The sequence below is a fragment of the Nuphar pumila genome, chromosome 12, assembly GCF_984573655.1.
Source record: "Nuphar pumila chromosome 12, dmNupPumi1.hap1.1, whole genome shotgun sequence".
Lineage (NCBI taxonomy): Eukaryota > Viridiplantae > Streptophyta > Magnoliopsida > Nymphaeales > Nymphaeaceae > Nuphar > Nuphar pumila.
This window is the reverse complement of record NC_143260.1, coordinates 76886790-76906260: the sequence shown is the minus strand read 5'-3', so window position 1 is coordinate 76906260 and position 19471 is coordinate 76886790. Positions and strand designations below refer to the sequence as shown.

The 19471-nt window shown below is 36.7% G+C and overlaps 1 pseudogene across 1 annotated transcript; it reads left to right on the top strand.

The window, feature by feature from the left end:
* The first annotated feature begins 356 nt into the window (after window positions 1-356).
* LOC149821034 (PRA1 family protein B1 pseudogene) lies at window positions 357-11674 on the top strand (annotated as a pseudogene). The gene is made up of 2 exons (XR_016426598.1): window positions 357-479; window positions 10698-11674. The product of XR_016426598.1 is annotated as a PRA1 family protein B1 pseudogene (transcript).
* The last annotated feature ends 7797 nt before the right edge of the window (window positions 11675-19471 follow it).

The window sequence follows — 19471 nt, the reverse complement described above, 5'->3', positions numbered from 1 at the left end:
AATTACCGTTTTGAAAATATCATGATTTTATCAGAATATTATCACATTATTATTACAATATTAACAATTTTATGTTATTATTTCTTATTATATTTTGTATATTTTCTTGTACAAAGTAAATTTCAATCGTACCAATATTTTCACGAGATTTGCTCCCAAAAAACAAAAATTTTAAAATATCGCAAGATAATCCCTTTGCCGAGAAAATCTCGAAACCCAGATTTGTGACTACGATGTTAAGATTTTGAGGACGATATGCGAGATATATTGAATTTGATAAAAAAGTTTGGTGGGTATTGAAAGTTAACACCAATCAAACAACACGACCCCCCCATTTGGTCTCGAGGATCAACTTTGTTTTATCCTTGAGCGAATTCGGGAGGAGTCTGAGCATTGGCGAGATATTGAACAAGGTGGGGTCTTACTGGTTCACTCGCAGAGCCGACAAGGAGATCTCCTCCGTCGGAGACGATCTCAATGTACGGAAAGAAAACCCTTTCTCTCTCTCCTCATTGTTTCTCTTTCTGATGATTCTTCTATGATGGTGATCATGTTGGTGTTCTGAATTTCGACACCCACCTTTCTTTTTTCCATCGTATCGATTTCATTCATTGTTATTAGTCTATTTGGTGGCACCTTTGGTCGTAGTTCTCTCGTTGGTGTTTGATAGCTTGCATGGTTTTAAGGGATGAGAAGGGTACCGTTTTTACTTCTGTATGTTGAATCCTGATTCATTTTTTTTTTAAATTTCTGAGTCGCATATTTGATGTTTTGGAAATTCGTTCAGTCATTCCTAACTTGTCCACAGAAAGTAGGGCAAGTGGGGAGAGTGCATTTTATTCCAGAGAGTGATTTCCCAGATTATCACATTTTTCTGGATAGAAGGGTGCATCCAAACGCCCGATAAGACACAAGGGTATCTTCCTTGCACCGTTACCCAGACCACTTAAAAAGATGGAAACAGAAGTTGAACACTGGGTTTGCTTTATAAATTGGGGATTCTTTGTTGGTCATAAGTTATGAAAAGGGAGAATTGAGAAACTCTGCAACAAATTAGAAATAGAAAAAGATCAAACAATAGTGAGATATTCAATTTACGTTCACGTCTTTTTGTATTTCTTGTTTCGTTCATGCCAGAATCTCCTGATCTTTAGCTTCAATTGGCCTTTTATCCGTCCTATTGTCACTCCTGAACCTTCTCTGTGTGTTTTTCCATGCACTTAAAGAAATATCTCTGATTCTTTGTGGTCTTTGGTCTTCTGAGGTTTGACATCTTTTCAACCCTTTTGTCCTACCATCAGTGCTTTGTTGGTGGATTTCAATGTTAAACTTGGGGATTTCTGTATTGTTGATTGCTCTAAATTCGGCATTTGTCTTGCTTATTTCTCTATTGACGAACAAGACCATATCTTCTTCTTTATTGATGTACTCACTGAGTTTGTGAGGAGCGTCTTGCATTTCTTCCAGTGCCAGTCTTCATCCTAAGTGTATCTTTCATCAACTTTCTCTATGCACACCCTAACTCTTGATATCTTTGCACCTCATATACTTGGTGCTTAGATTTTGGCTCTTTGCTATACTCTTGCCTAGTGATTGTTTTGTCCTACTTTCCACTGTCTTGATTAATGTTTCTTGGAATGCCTATTTTATACTTTGAGGCCAGAAAGATTCGTTGCTCTCTTGTTCAATGTAATTTTCTTGGCTATGCCCTAGATATTATATATTTATCATGATATTGTCTTAATACTTTCTTGGTATATCACTTCATTCAAGCATAATATGTTTTTCTATTTTCTCCCTTATCTGTTCTATCTCTTGAAATCAACTCCAAAAGGGCCATGCACTTCTCAGTTTCTTCAGTCATTCCATCTTGTAAGCTTGTTACTTAATCCATTGCTTCTAATCTAGTGGCTGTACTTATGGTAATTGGGCTGATATAAACTACTTATAGTGGCAAATGATATGCGGGATCATCACATGATTATGTTATTGTGATTGATCTCTTGTTGCCACCCATGCCTAATCCAACTTCATTTTGTTATACAGAACCATTAATAGCTCATATTTCTTATCATATCTAGTTGGTTTATGTCATGTGCTTGGTCTCTAGGCAGTGTAAGTAGCAGTTTAGTATCACTAACAACCTATAGAGATATGAAACACAGGCACTACACTTTTAGTCCCATAACATATCCTCATGCATATGCAATTTCATAAATTTAATCGTATCTGTTATTGTGCAGCCATCACACAGTCTTACAGCTGCCAAAAGACTGATTGTGTTATGCACTGTGGGTATGCATGTATAAGTGGTAATTGGATGCTTCCACATTCTTAGAGATAGAATATGTAATCTGTCATTTGCCCAAAACAGTCAGCAGCAGTACTGATGGTTCCTCTCCAATGTAACCAATTAGGTGTGATGGTCAAAAACTCCAGAGAGGAGGCTAAGGTTCAGTAAAAGGGTATTTCAAACAGGATGAGCTGAGCTCTGTCAAATCAGGTGTACTGAAGTAGCTTGAAATACCTCCTTAGATTGGTGCATTGTGCCACAACATTGTATTAGTTGCCTAGATGGAATCTATTATTGAGGAAGATGAGATTGAAAAGTCATTATATGCTCTATTAATGAACTAAGGCTGTGGATCCTCAGGGTTTCTCCATCTCTTTATTCCAGGAGTTTGAGCCTTTTTATGGCCTGCTTAAAGTGAAATTATTGGAGTTTGACTGAAGATATTTAAGAAGCCTTTCTTAGACCTCATTCTACAAGAAGTAAAATAATCGATTTAGTATCCTCTACTTCTATGTTTAGTTGGAGTATTTTTTATATCATCCCCAAAAATTTTGGCAGGAGGATTGAAGAGAATTATGGCAGAACACTCTGAAGTGGCAACGTGCTTCCTACTACTTGCTCACGGGGGCTATTGGTGGCAGAATGATGATTCTCCCCACTGATGTTGAAAGTTGACCTTGAGTGTGTAAATCAGATGGTTTGTTGAGCTTTTATCATATGCTAAAGTGCATGGTTTTTTAACTAAAAAGAGTAGTTGGATGCAGTCTTATATTTGCTTAGATGTTTTACATCTGTTTGATCAACAAAGAGCCTGGCTATTTGTCAAGGCTTTCAAGAGCAGCTGGCATGGATACACCTCCCAAGTCTCTATTTGGAAGATTTGAGAACATTGGATCACAACCATCTTTCAAATAAGGTGATTCCGTTTGAGAGTTTGGTGGAGGCTATCTTGTGGGCTGTTCAGGAGCTCTTCGGTGGATTTCACGTGTTTGATATAGCAAACAGGTACATCCAATTTGTCGGAACAGATGGGAGTTTAAGAAATGAGTCATCACTACGAAATCCACTATTCACCACCACTGGCACGGCTGCTGCACTAGCAAGAGCTGCTTAAAGCGCCTACTACATGAAGAGAGTCCCTGCAGTTAAGAATGCTTATTTCAAGCTGGAACCTATCATTTGATTTGATTGCAGGAGCATGTTCTGGTTGATTAATCCTTTCTTCTTTTGTAGTTCAAAATGATCGTTGTACTTTATGTTCTGTATCTCATCTGTCTTTCCTTCAGATCAAATATGTTTTTATGTCTTGATCTCAGCCTGTTTATGTAGCTTAACTTGACATTTCACACTAGCTGCTGCCTGATCCATTTTAACTTTATGAACTTCTGGGCTTTCACAGGCATAATGATTTCAGACTTGAATGTCACCATTGTAGTGTGGAAGATTATCTCTGCTACTTAGTTTATCCATCCTACCTTAGCACCAATTTCAGAAAGATATGGTTATGACCTGATGCATGGCATGAGTTCACAACACGAGTTCGTGATTTTCGAAAACATGACATGAGAACATGAATTTATTTAATTTTTTAATTAATATAGCTACACAACATAGAGTCTTAATTTTAGATCTTAGAATTAGACAATGCCGCAAAAGGGATAAACAAAGAATAGATCCTAGAATTAAGTGGTGGGTACTGAAAGGAGCTAAACAAGAAATGTTTGTAGAGCAGGTAGTTAAGGAAGCTGATTGGTGTCTCAAGGAGGATTCAAAATCAATGTGGAATAAGATAGCGGGTGGCATGAGAAAGGTGACTAAGGAGGTATTGGGTGAGTCTAAAGGCGGTGCACCGCTAGGTAAGGATACATCATGGTGGAACGAGGATGTCAAATTAGCTATTAAGGTTAAAAGAGAGTGTTATAGAAATCTAAGTAAGAGTCGTGAGAATGAGAATTTGGAGAAGTATATGATAGCAAAGAAAGAAGCTAAAAAAGTAGTTCGAAACGCGAGGGATAAGGTATATAAGGAGGTTTATGACAAGTTGGATACCAAAGAGGGCGAGAAGGATATTTATAGGCTTGCAAAGATGAGAGATAAAAAATCGAGGGATCTGGGTATGGTTAGATGTATCAAAGATGAAACACAAAGGGTTTTAGTCAAAGATGAGGAGATTAAGGAGAGATGAAAAGATTATTTTGATAAGCTTTTTAATGGAAGTCATGCTCAGGATCTTGGAGACTTCTCCATTCCTTTTCATGAGATAATCGTGACTTCATGCGCAAGATTCAAAAGAAAGAAATTGCAGAGGCTTTAAAGAAAATGAAATCAAGAACGACAGTTGACCCAGATGGTATACCTATCGAGGCTTGGAAATGCTTGGGAGAGAAATGTTTAGAATGGTTGACAAATCTTTTTAACAAGATTTGACGGACAAATAAGATGCCTAATGAGTGGAGGAAGATTTCTTTGGTGCCTCTATATAAGAATAAGGGTGATATACAAGATTGCACAAACTATCGTGGTATAAAACTCATGAGTCATACTATGAAACTTTGGGAGAGGGTGATTGAGTCTAGGTTGAGGAAGGTTGTTATGATATCGGAGAATCAATTTGGTTTTATGCCTGAAAGATCCACTATGGAAGCTATACATCTTCTTAGACAACTTATTGAGAGAAATAAAGAGAGGAACAAAGATTTGCATATGGTTTTTATTGATTCGGAGAAGGCATACGATAGAGTACCTAGGGACGTTCTCTGGTGGACAATGATGAAGAAAGGTGTTTCTCTCAAGTACATTAGTATAATTAAAGATATGTATGAAGGAGTAGTAACCAATATCCGCACTTGTGGAGGGGTGATAACTAATTTTCCTATAACGGTTGGTTTACATCAAGGATCTGCTTTAAGCCCTTTCCTATTTGCTATAGTGATGGATGAGCTTACGAGATCAATTCAAGAAAATGTGCCGTGGTGTATGTTGTTTGCTGATGATATTGTTTTGATTGATGAGTCTAGAGCTGAGGTTAATGCTAAGTTAGAATTATAGAGACAGACATTGGAAGCAAGAGGTTTTAAGTTGAGTAAGAGTAAGATAGAATATATGGAATGCCGGTTTAGTAAGCAACAAAGTAGTAATGGGAGTGTAGTGAAGCTTGGTGAGTAAGAAATACCAGTGGTTGATTGTTTCAAATATTTGGGATCTATCATTCAAAAGTATGAAGAAATTGATGGAGATGTAAATCATAGGATAAAGGTTGGGTGAATGAAATGGAAAAGTGCAACTGGAGTGTTGTGTGATCGTAGAATGCCATTGCGGTTGAAGGAAAAGTTTTACAGGACGACTATTAGACCCGCTTTACTATATGGTACAGAATGTTGGGCTGCCAAGAGACATCATATTCAAAAAATGAGTGTAGCTGAGATGCGTATGCTTAGATGGATGTGTGGAAATACAATAAAAGATAAAATTCAGAACGAGGAGATACGTAAGAAGGTAGGCGTTGCACCCATTGAAAATAAGATGAGAGAGAATCGTTTACGGTGGTTTGGACATATTCGGCGAAGGCCTAATGATGCTCCAGTTAGAAGGATGGAGAAATGAAAAAATATACTAGTTAAAAGAGGTCGGGGTAGGCCTAGGAAGACATGGATGGAGATGATAGAAAAGGATATGAATGCTTTGAACCTCACCGAGGACATGACATTGGATAGAAATGATTGGAGGAGAAGGATTCATGTAGAAGACCCAGAATGATTTTCTTTTTTGGTTCATATCGCCGACCCCAATTGTTTTGGGATGAAGGCGTAGTTGTTGTTGTCATTGTTGTAAACCTATTTTTGATATTTTAATATATATAAATATTAATTTTCTTGATATATAGTTAAAAATTATTATATATTAAAGAATATTAAAATAATGTTCATATGTTTCCGGGTCATGTCAGCATGTCATAGCATGCTCGACTTGTGTCCCTAGATACGGACCCTAAATGGCATATCACTTTGACATAGCTTAGCACATTATATGGTGTATGTAAAATACTCTGCTCAGAGCCCTGTTTTTGTTATCTACATGACCACAATGCTACATGCATTCTCATTTCTCTGCTACAAGTGTTTGTGCCCTTCTTAGAGGTTGTCAGTGTTCCTGAGAAAAGCATGAAAAAGATTATTTTCTAATGCAATTGCTTGTTTCTTAAAGATCACTTGTTGTGCCGTTATCCCATTCGTTACAGGAGCAGCATTCAGATTAAGCGCTTTGTCATGGCACAAAGAATACATCTGCCACTATCGCACCTGATGGAAGTTATCTGCAACACAAGCTGCCCTTGATTATCTATAATGCTGAATATACTTAGAATGAGGCGACTGATGACTGTTAAATATAATTCATCAGCAAACTCCCCATGCCTTTCCCATAATGAGTCTGGGGAGTTTGAAACATAGTAAAACTAATGTTCTTGGGAGTTTCTCGGCAAGAAAATCTTGGGAGATTTTGAAAATTTACATTTTTATCAGGAAGTTCTCAGGAAAATATCAACTTATAAAAATATGGCAAATAAAATTTTTTCTTGGTATTAGTTAGTAAGAATAGTATCGTACACCTTTCAATATCAGTCAGATGTTGCACAATATATATATATATATATATATATATATATATATATATATATATATATATATGTTTAATACGTGCATGGGTAAGATACTAAACATTTTACTATGGGTAACATATTACTTCTTTGAGCGCAGGGACAAAGTATTAGTGTGGATATATTACTTGTTGAATTTTATCGCAAAAATATTGTGAGATTTTCAAAAATCTCGGTTATATTTGTGACTATGGTTTGAAATAATGCACATTTCTGTCCTTTGTTTTTTATATTCAAATGAGATTTCATTTTATTGAACATCTCTAATTTATGTAGTATGAGCGTGTTGAATTGTTTAATGGATGCTCAGAATGGTTCCTTGCAATCCTCACATTACTGCCCTATTAGCAATGTCTAGTCTATGAACTGCAAAATGGATTCTTGTGGGTGCATGAACAAAAGGGTTCTTTGCAATGTTTTTCAACATATCATACACAAACACGTTAAATTAGGGAGATTAACTGTTGTATAATGTATACAACATATCTTACACAAATTGTATTTATTTTCTTTCCATCCCTTTTCTCTTTATCTCCAATCCAAACTAATATTATTTTTTTGCTCTCTTTGAAAAAATATATTTTTAATTTTGTTTTTTTTGCCAAGATTTTTTCTGATTTTTTTTTTTTAAAAAAATACATTTTTAATAATATCCTAGAATATTCCCTCACCAAGGATATTTTGAGAACAAGATTTGTGACTATGCTTCTCTTTAGGCCTTGAATCTACAATATTTGTTTTTTTATGACGAGAAACTCTCATTGAAGCCACCAAAGCCCTTGATTTACCAAGGCATACAAGCCACCCGGTACGTAAGACCCACAAATTTTTTGAAATTGTTAGTGAAATTTTTTGATCAACGAGAAAATTTTGATTTCTTGTTTGATTGACATATGTGAGTGATTAAGGATTTAATTTAAATTTTCCTGGCTTGTTTTCAGTACAATTGGCCATTTTGGGTAAACTAATAGATAAACTAGGAATAATTGATTTAATTATCAAATTATTATTGTATGGTTGAATTAAATTGATTAGGTTGGCTAACTACATTGTAAGAACATAATTAGTATGTAATTTAATCAAATTAAAAAAATATATGCAGAGATAATTCCATGTATTAATTATTTTAATCCTTATTGGATTGAATTTGGATCAATTGGATCTGGGTCCAATTGGAGATCCAATGAGGAAGGACATGGAGATCTAATAAACATATAAATATATATAAAGAAAATAAATAAATAATATAGATAATATATATTAAAGAAAATGCATTGGATTAGATTTGGAGTTGGATCAGGATTGGATCCAACCCAAACCTAAGGTGGGGGTCGACCTTCCATGTGGGGCCCTCTCATATGCCACATGCACATAGAGAGGGGAGATGCATTGGAAAATGCACGAGAGGATCTTTCTCTCGTGCATATTCCAATGAAGTCCTAGGAAGAGATCCTAAAACTAATCCCAAAGTGGATAAAGCCTTTTAAAAAACATAAAACATATTTTCTTTTTTTGTGAAAACTAAACATGTGCTTTTTGATTTGGCTCCTACATTGAAAAACATTTTTGAGAGGGCCTGACCTCATCTCAACCCTCCATCTTATAGTTTTAATCTTAGCCACACATCTACCTCAAACCTTAGGTTAACTCTATAAATTGGTGTAAAAAAGGTGAAGATGAGTCATTATCTCTCCCATTTTAAAAAATTCTTCTCTTTCCTTGATCTCTCCCCCCCTTTCAAGATTTTTCTTGCAGCATTTGTGAAGCTTGAAGTTTATTTTTCAATTTCTTTTCTCTAGTGTGTAGGGTGGGGTATCATCAAAGGACTTTACTCTACATGATTTTGAGGAGATTATCTTGTTATTGTGCTCTTATGAGGTTTTGATATTAAAAAATGTAAGTAAACCTACCAATAACTAGTTGTTTATACTTTGACCTTTATGCACACACACATATATATATATTGTAATATATGTAGGTATGAGCATGGATATATATGGGAAAAGCCTTTGTATATACTTATAGATGCTCTCTTTAATCATTTTGTAAACTAATTATAGTTTCAAAAGGTTAGATCTCATGTATTTCGATTTTCAATGGTAGTTTTTCATTTTTAAGTCATGTTCTTATTTATTTTGAGCTTTAATAGTTGTTTTTCATTTTTAACTCATGTTCAATGTTAGATTTTATGTATTTTGATTTTTAATGGTTGTTTTTTATTTTTAACTCATGTTCATGGTTAGATCTTATGTATCTTGAGTTTTAATAGTTGTTTTCTATTTTTAACTTAGGTTCATGGTTAAATCTTATGTATCTTGATTTTTAATGATTATTTTCTATTTTTAGTACATGTTCATGGTTAGCGCTCATGTATTTTTATTTTCAATGGTAATTTTTCATTTTTAACTTATGTTCATGAATAGATGTTATGTATCTTGATTTTTAATAGTTGTTTTTTCATTCTTAACTCATGTTCATGGTTAGATTTTATGTACTTCGATTTTTAATGATAGTTTTTTATTTTTAACTCATGTTTATTGTTAGATCTTATGTATCTTGATTTTTAATGATTATTTTTTATTTTTAAGTCATGTTCATGGTTAGCTCTCATGTGTTTCGATTTTTCATTTGTAACTCATGTTTATGGTTAGATCTCATGTATTTTGATTTTTAATGATAGTTTTCTATTTTTAATACATATTCATAGTTAGATCTCATGTATTTTGATTTTTAATGATAGTTTTTTATTTTAAATACATGCTCATAGTTAAACCTCATTTATTTTAATTTTTAATGATAATTTTTTATTTTTAATACATGTTTATAGTTAGATATCATGTATTTTGATTTTTAATGATAATTTTTTATTTTTAATATATATTCGTAGTTAAATTTCATATATTTTGATTTTTAAATAATAGTTTTTTATTTTTAATATATGTTCATAGTTATATCTCATATATCTTTTTTAATACATGTTCATCGTTAGTTTTCATATGTTTTTATGGTATGTGTATATGTAATACAGATATACCGGGATTCGAGGATGTGAACCAAAGGTGGGTTCTAAATGTAGAACCGCCCAAATGTTCTAAAATTCTGGCCTAAAGGGCGGTGATTCATTCTTGTTTTTTTAAAAAAAATATGAAATCATTTTTTTATTGCTGGCCGGGTTCAGACTAGACCTAAGCCAAGTTCTAGTTTAGGTTAGGTCCGAACAGCAGGTCTATTTAGACTAGACCTGAACATGGTTTTGGCTCAGACTAAACTGAACCTAATGATCCTTCCACGAGATGGATTTGACGCATATATCTTTTTAGGGAAGGAAACCCAAAAAAAAAGAAAAAAATCAGATGCAGACTGCCTCCCTGTTTCCGTGAATCTACCATTTTCAGGTTATATTAATACTTTTAATACTATTTTGTCAATAATAAATACAATTTTGATATTCTAAAAAATCCAAAAAAAGCGACGTTACTTTGCGTATCCGTGTTTCGTATCCGCGTGGGAGAATCTTCACGGATTTTGACTACAAGGCTTGTGGGCCCCAAGTTCTGTCGCGACCGATCTACCCGATTCGAATCGCCCGATTTCTTCCATGACTCGGATAGGTCGGTGGACTGGAGCGTTCCTGAATCTGCGGGACCCCGCGTCCTTCCGTACATCTCCACCTCCTCCTTCCCCCTCTCTCTCTATGGAAACGACCACAACCGCCCCTTAATCACAACTCTCTCTCTCACACACACACAGAATCACAGAAAGAACGAAGAAGGAAAAGAAGAGGAAGATAATTTTGTAGGGCATCGTGATCGTGATCGTGATCGTGATCAATGGCGGGGACCGTAGTGCCACCGACATCGACGGCCCTGCCCGCTCAGAGCCCCATCGCCGCCACCCCGGCGGCCCGCACCTTCTTCCTCCGCCTCTACGACGGCGCCCGCTCCGGCATCTCGCAGCGCCGGCCGTGGTCCGATCTCGCCGACCGCAATCAGCTCGCCAAGCCGGACTCCCTCGCCGAGGCCACCGCCCGTATCCGCAAGAACTGGGCCTACTTCCGCGTCAACTACCTCATCCTCCTTTCCGCCGTCCTCGCCGCCTCCCTCGTCACCCACCCGGCGTCCCTCCTCGCCCTCGTCCTCCTCCTCTCCGGCTGGATCTTTCTCTACCTCTTCCGCACTGAGCCCCTTGTCCTCTTCGGCCGCACCTTCACCGACCGCGAGGTCCTCGGCGGCATGCTCCTCCTCACCGTCGTCATCCTCTTCCTCACCTCAGTCGGATACCTCATCATATCCGCCCTCATGTTCGGCGTGGCCATCGTCTGCGTCCATGCCGCCTACAGGGTCCCCGAGGACCTCTTCCTCGACGAACAGGACCCAGCCGCTCCCGGAGGTTTCCTCTCCTTCCTCGGTGGTGTCGTCCCGGCGCCAGCTTCCGTTGTCGCCATGCAGGTCTGATCCAGGCGATGCTATGTTCAGGTGCTTCTACTTGACAATAAGGATTTAGGATCGAGTCTGAGATCTTACAATGTAGATCATGATATTCTTCCATTTTGTTCTTAAATTCGTCTGTGTGTTTTTAGATGGATCCTTTTTGTTTGTTAATGGATCTGATCAGCGGTTCATATTTGACAATTATTGCTTTTGAATCTCGGTTCATAGTGGGAAATTGTAGACAATTTACATCTTTGTTTGAATTTATTCTTCAATACAGAAAAAACTTCAGATCTATATATGTTTTTGAGTGTTTTTCCTTTTAGGAAATTTTGGTTCTATTTATTTTTGATGTGATACTGTTAGATCTGAAACATGCGTCTGCCAATGTGTTTCCTTCTTTCTTTTCTTTTCTTTTTTCTTTTAAATTAGGGGAGCTTTAGATCTGAAGTTATTTGTGATGAATTTTTTATCTGTTTATCATGGATTTTTGCTGATCCCAAGATAATAAATCAGTGGTCTTCTTATGAGGATCTATGCATTTTCCCCCCAATTGAATGGATTGATGGTGTTTATGCAGACAGATAATTTAATTATGATTTGCGTTTCTTTTAGGGTTTGATTCATTTTCGTTCTCGTAATTAGGTGGAATTGTAATGTTAAGATGGTTGATTGTTTCATTCTGTTTCTGTTGTATTTGTTTGACAAATGTAGCTTATTCACAACTTTCCTTTGTTCTTCTTTCTTGCTATTTGGTTGGTTTCTTAATTCATCTCAAAATTTTCAGTTTAGAACGAAAGCGACTGTTTTGTTATCAATAGCATTAATATTGAAGCTTGAGTTTTTCTTCTTTTGAGATTCTTGGCTTTTTGCCTTATGTTTCGAAAATGTTAAATATAAAGACTTATGACTCGCACCTGCAATTGGAGGCGTTGCTCTATAATTCCTTTGCTCTATTTATTGGCAGCAATTTTAGATCTTCTTTCTGTTAGTTTGAAACTGTTGGATTTTACCTAATTCATTTGGTAGGTTTAGTACTTCAATTCTTCAAACTTTTCATTGTATGATGATATTATTGGTTTTTCATTTGTTAGTTTATCATTACCTTGGTTCAAAATTGAAGATTTGCACAGATGTTGAACCCATGTTTGGTCTGCTAGGCATGAAAAAGCTGATGGTAGTGACTAGTGCTGCAGATTGTCTAGCCAATGCCTTGATAGAGTTAATTTCCATGTTCATAGGCTTTTCCTTATCATTTAAATTTGTCTTTCCTCACCTTTTTAAGGGTGAAAAAAATGATCCAGTGCAGTGCCAACGGTTGATCAAATTGGAAGTAGGAAAGACCCTTTTTCTGATTTTTCTTGGATCTTCTTCCTGCTCTGCAGCAAACCATTCAGAGCCAATTTCCGTTCTAAACAGTTCAAAGATACTTGTTTATGTGTATGGAGTCTCCCATAGTGAAGGCTGAGAATCTTCAACACAAAGATGACAAAAGTACAGATTTCCATGAATTATAACAACAGAGTTGCCACTTGCGCTCCATGGATAAACATTTGGAGTTTTAGTTCATCTTGCTGTTTGGTATTTCATGTAATAAAATGGTATGCTGTATATCTGGTTGCTATGCGAAGGGTCTCCTAAAGGCCTAGGCGTGTTAGTCAGTCAACTAGAAATTTTCTTTGAGAAAAATAGGAAAAGTATATTAAAATGCTAAAACCAATGGAAAACATGTATTCATTGTGAAATTAAACGACATAGGAGAAAAAATGCATGAGAAACAACACACACACACACACACACACACATATATATATATATATATATATATATATATATATATATATATATATATATATATATATATATTATGCTACGGCATCAACCTAGCAAATGGGTGGAACCCCTTTTTTTCTGTTTTTTTTTCACATCTAACACCTTAGATGTGATCTACATGTTTTAATTATTGGGAACCGACTTTTGGATTGTCGGAATCTGACCTGTGTACAGGTTTTTTCGGCGATCCAAAAATCGTCTATGAAAACATGTTTTTTTGTCGGAAAAAACATGATCCAATAATCAATTCTTACTAAATTGAGCATGCTGCCTAGGATGGCCTACGATGCGTGTTGTCTAAAGGGTGAAGTTAACATGTTCGATCTTGGTGCAGTGGTATGATAGCCGAGCCCTCTCCTCGTTCTGCCTGCTGGCCTGATAGTAGCCTTCGACCTTTTGCCATTTCTAAGGAAGAAGAATTCTGGCTCGGCTCGGGAAGGCACTGGCAACAACGGAAAGGAAGGGGTTCTTGTAGCTGTTGCACCCGCCCACAGAGCAACAGATTCAACATCTACTAAAAAAATCCACTTCTGATAACCATGCCGCTGCTAGGTTGTGTGGAATGGTCGAGAGCGGACCTTTTGGATATACAATCCAAGTTGAGAGTAGAGTGGAGGGAACAACCGTCCGATGAAAAACAACATTCATGTTTGGTTCTGAGAGCACTTTTCTTATAGAGAATGAATCGTTCCCTTTCGTTTTCATTTTCCGCGGTGAATTAACCACTTTTGGTGCCCTATCTATTATATCTCTCGAGCCCTGAAGAAACCCCTCCTCCTGTGAGGCCCGAAAAAAAGAAATTTTTTTTATTATAACTTGGATTCGGGTCAGATCCAAACCCGACCCAGACCAAATGGAGGCACTGCCTCCCTCGTGTCTTTTAAAGACAGCGAGGCAAAGTGGGGAGGTTCTCGAAACCCCCATTCCCCTCTTTGCTCTCTCGTCTCTCTCCCGACCGACCCCCCTTGCCGATCTTGCATTTGACGAGCACAACCACCGGCATCCCACCACCGACGACCCTCCTCCCCCCGGCGAGCTCTCCGGTGACCTCCAGGTATGCATTGTAATGAGATATACGGAAATACAAAGAGTGCTATAAGCACTTACAATGTCCAACAATGGACAAACAAAAGAGATAATAGCCAAGTCCACAAAGGGACAACACAACACAAAATATAAATGTCTCTTTATTGAAAGAGAGAGAGCTCTCAAGAATGAATGAAATACAAAGGGGTTCACCCCTATTTATATAAAAGAAAAGAAGAGGAAGGGAGGCCTCATGACCTCAAAAGGAGAGCCACAAAGGTGGCTCCCATGGAGTCGTTGGGAGCCAACGACTCTATGGTGGGGCCCCTTAAGTGGCTTTCAAGAAAAATAAAAAATAAAAATAAAATAATTACAAAAATAAAAAATAAAGAAAAATAAGTACCCCTATCGAGTACTGAGTGAAATGACCATAATACCCCTATCGGGTATTATGGTGTATTATATATAGATGTAACGATACATATATTTTAACACCCCCCTCAAACTTTATGGGGAGATGACTGAAAGTTTGCCAAGAAGAAACATGAAGCAAGGGGCATGAGGTGCTTTAGTAAAGAATTCCACCAGCTGGTATTTTGAAGTGACATATGGAAGGGTAATTGTTCCTCGTAGAAATTCATCCCGAACATAATGATAGTCCATCTCGATATGTTTGGTGCACTAATGGAAGGTGTGATTGCTTGCAATATATATGACACTCTTATTGTCACAACATAGTTTTGAAGCTCCAGCAATATCAACCCCCATGTCTTTAAGAAGACTGCGAAGCCAAACTAGTTCCATTGTTGTGGTTGTCATAGCCCGATATTCGGCTTCAGTAGAAGACAACGAGACTTTCTGTTGCTTCTTGCATCTTTAGGCAATTAAGGAATCTCCTAAAAATACACAAAAACCAGTAGTTGAGATTCTATCATTAGGGTTACCTCTCAAATCTGCATCAGTATAAGCAAGAAGGTTTAATGAAGAAGATGATGATAAAAATAGCCCTTTATTTATAGTGATTTTGATGTATCGGATGACCCGGAGTACGACGCTCATATGCACAGTTGTAGAAGCATGCTGAAATTGACTTGTAGAGTGAACCACATGAGCGATGTCTGGTCTGGTGATGGTTAGGTAAGTGAGAGATCCAATGAGTTGTCTGTAGGGTGTGAGATTTTCCAGAAGAACCTGTCCTCCAACCTTAATTTGGCATTAATAACCTCTGGAGTCTTTACCTTTTTATCATCTGAAATGCCAGACTTGGTACAAATATCTGCAACAAGCTTTATCTGTGACAAAATATATCCTCTAGGAGAATATGCAACTTCAATACCAAGAAAATATCTAAGAAAGCCTAAATCAGACATGTCAAAATTATTTTTCAACATGGTTTTAACATGAACAATACTATTTTGATCGTTCCCAGTGATAATCATGTCATCAACATAAAGCAATAAGATAACAATGCTAGTACCTGTACTTTTAACAAAAAGAGCAGTGTCAGTATAACATGAGAGAAATCCTAATTTAACCATGATATCACTAAAACGATCATACCAAGCCTTGGGGGCTTGTTTAAGACCATATAAGGTTTTTAAGAGTTTAAGAGTTTGACCTTGTCCAATATTAATTCCAGGTGGTGGATCCATATATACTTCATTTAAATTCCCATTTAGAAAAGCGTTTTTCACATCGAGTTGATATATATGCCATTTTTTGAATGATGCGACAACTATTAGAGTTCTGACACTAGTCATTCAGGCTACAGAAGCGAATGTTTCCTCATAGTCGATTCCATATTCCTGCGAATATCCCTTTGCTACTAACCTGACTTTATATCTTTCTAAGGATCCATCGCTTTTAGTTTTAACTTTAAAGACCCAGCGACATCCAATAGGTTTTTTATGCGGAGGGAGTTTGACTATTTCCCAAGTATTAGCCTTTTTTAGCCCATCTAATTCTATTTTCATGGCTTCAACCCAATGTGGTAGAGTTTTAGCTTAATTATAGTGAGCAGGTATGAGTGTAAGGTTATCAAACATGCTTGATAATTGGGTGCTAAAGACTCATAGAAAACAAACCTATTAGGGGGTATTGATGCTCTAGAAGAGTGCCAAATGGGGGGCTCTTCTGAAGATTCAGAAATTTGAGAGTATTTTTCTAAGGCACTAATAGGTCTTCCTTGATCTCTCCGGGTGTAAACATTGATATTTTCATTATTAACACCACTTGATGGTGACATATCAAGATTCGACACATCACAAGTGTCTTCTATGTTCTCAAGATGATTCATAGAATCATCATTTATGTCATCAATAAGATCATGTAAAAACATATAATCACTTTCATTTGATTTTTCCATTTTTTTAAAACCATTTTCATCTTCTAAGAAAGTTACATCTTTTGAAACATATAGTTTGTCATTTTCGAAATCAAAACACCTATAGCCTTTTTTATTTTCCCCAAAACCTAGAAAAACACATTCAATTACCTTTGGAGACAACTTATCTCTCTTATGCAAGAGAACAAAGCATTTACAACAAAAAATACGAAGATGATTGAAATCCGAAGAAAATTTAAAGAGTTTTTCATAAGGAGAGACATTTTTTAATTTTGAGGAATGCATTCTATTGATTAGGTATGTTGAGGTTAAGACGGCTTCGGCCCAAATATTTTTTGTGATATTTTTAGAGACAAGTAATGTTCTAGCGGTTTCTATGATATGCCTATCTTTCTTTCCGCTAGTCCGTTTTGTTGTTGAGTTCTAGGACATGATCTTTGCTGACAAATTCAATTTTGAGTTAAATAGTTTTGGAATTCATTAGATAAGTATTCACCACCAGAATCGGTTCTCAAAGTAGATATATTACTTTGAAATTGATTCTGAATTTTTATATGAAATTCTTTAAAGAAGGAAAATACTTCTGATTTGTGACTAAGAAAATAGACCCAAACATATCGAGTAAAGTCATCGATGAAAGTGACATAGTAGGAGTAACCCCTTTTAGACATGACCAGAGATGGTCCCCAAACATCTGAGTCCCCCAATTCAAAGGGTCTTGACGAGAGAAAAATTCTAGTTGAAAAAAGAATAAACTTCATTTTTTCAAAAATACAATCTTTGCAATTAATGTCTTTTTTGTTACAAAATTTGTTTTCAAACGGAAAAAGATACATTTTTGAATAGCTTGGATGACCAAGCCTTTTATGCCAAGTTTCAATATTTTTTTCTTGGACATAAAAACAAAAATAGTTTGTAGGAAGGTTTAAATGATCCATATAGTTGAGGTCCCCCTTCCTATGGCCTTGCCCAATCCGCTTCCTGGATCGGAGATCCTGCACAAAGCAACCATTAGATGAGAAAGATATTTCACATCCATGTTTGGCAATTTGGGACACCGAAAAAAGATTTAAATTTAGTTTTGGGACAACTCTAACTTTTGGAACAAAATTTTTTTGAGAATTTTTTGAGTTTAGCGTTCCAATACTAGAGATTTTCAAAAAAGTTCCATCGGCCGTAGAAACACAAAAGCCTTTTGAATTGGTGCAAATATCAACTAAGGCATTTTCATGAGGGGTCATAGGAAAAGATGCTCCGGAGTCTAAGATCCAAGAATACGTACCGGGTGATGATGTAGACGCAATGGCCGCACCCGATATGGAGGAAGTAACTTTAAGGATTTGTTGAAGAGCCATGGATATTTGACCAAGGGTTTCTTTAAGGTCTCCATTCTTGCCTTCATCTTCTTTGGTGGTAGATTATTCAAGAGAGGCCACCTTAGGCTTGAAAGTTTCATTGAGCTTTGGGCAAGCGGGTTTAATGTGACCCGACTCATAGCAATGATGGCATACAATCATTTTTCTTTCTCCATTATAGTTTCCTTGTTTTCCAAAGTGGGGGGGGGGGGGTTATAGGTTTTTACATTATTGTCGGGTTTGGAAACGACAAGCACTTCATCAACATTCTTACTCATGCCAAGCCTTGTTTCTTCTTGAGTTATTTCGGCAATAGCATCCTCTATTGGAGGAAAGATGGATCTATGGAGAAGTGATGACCTCACTTGCTCAAATTCGGGACGTAGTCCAAATAAGAATTCAAACAATCGTTCTTGTTCCATTTGTTTTTGTCTCAATTCGACATCTTCCATAGCAACCCATTTTGGCACAAAAAGAGCCAACTCATCCCATAGTGGGTTTAAATCACTATAGTAGTCTTGAATACTTGAATCACCTTGTTTGGAGGTTCTAATTTTTTCTTGCAAGACATATGCTCTTGCAAGATCCTTTTAGGTATACATACCCTTCATAAAAAACCAAACCTAATTTGCCCGATGAAATTTAGCTATATATTAGCACATACCTTGAGTTCGACATTGTTTATAAACCAAGCAAGGATTTTTGCGTGGTTACTTTCCCAATCTTCAACTTCTTTTTGGTGATTTTCAATGGCTTTGAGGCGAGCATCTCCCTCAAGAGCCTTTTTTTGTCCACCTTCGATCTTTGTGAGCTCCAATTTAGGTTCCGGAATGGAACCTATAACATAACCCCAAAGTTTCTTACCTTTGAGGTTGTTCTCCATTGTCGATGCCCACATCATGTAATTCTTTCCATTGAGTTTGAAGGATAGTTCAATTTTTGCTTCCATAATGCCACCAAGAAGTGAGAAGAAGGAAGATGATAGATGGAAAGTATACGTACCACGGTTCTTCCTTTAAGAACCGAGTGGCTTTGATACCATGTAATGAGATATGCGAAAATACAAAGAGTGCTAGAAGCACTTACAATGTCCAACAATGGACAAACAAAAGAGATAATAGCCAAGTCCACAAAGGGACAACACAACACAAAATATAAATGTCTCTTTATTGAAAGAGAGAGAGTTCTAAAAAATGAATGAAATACAAAGGTGTAACGACCCCAACTCATACCCTTTGAAAATGCGGAATAAAAGCATTAAAAATTGCCCAAATCAAAGTATTTGAAAAGATGTGAATGGCTGGTTCTGTTCGTCTATTTGATATATCTCGAGTAACCCTGAATTGGGGCCTGAGCAAACTTCTGAACAGAGGTTTTGTTGAGAAACCCGTATCCCCTCTATCGAGGCTGGTATCGAGTCATGCGAGGCATGTAGATACCACGATAGCGGATGAGATTCTAGAAAATCGCATGCCAAACGTAGCACAAGTTGTTGGCTGTTTCAAAAGATAAATAATGTCAAAAGTAAAGTTTGAG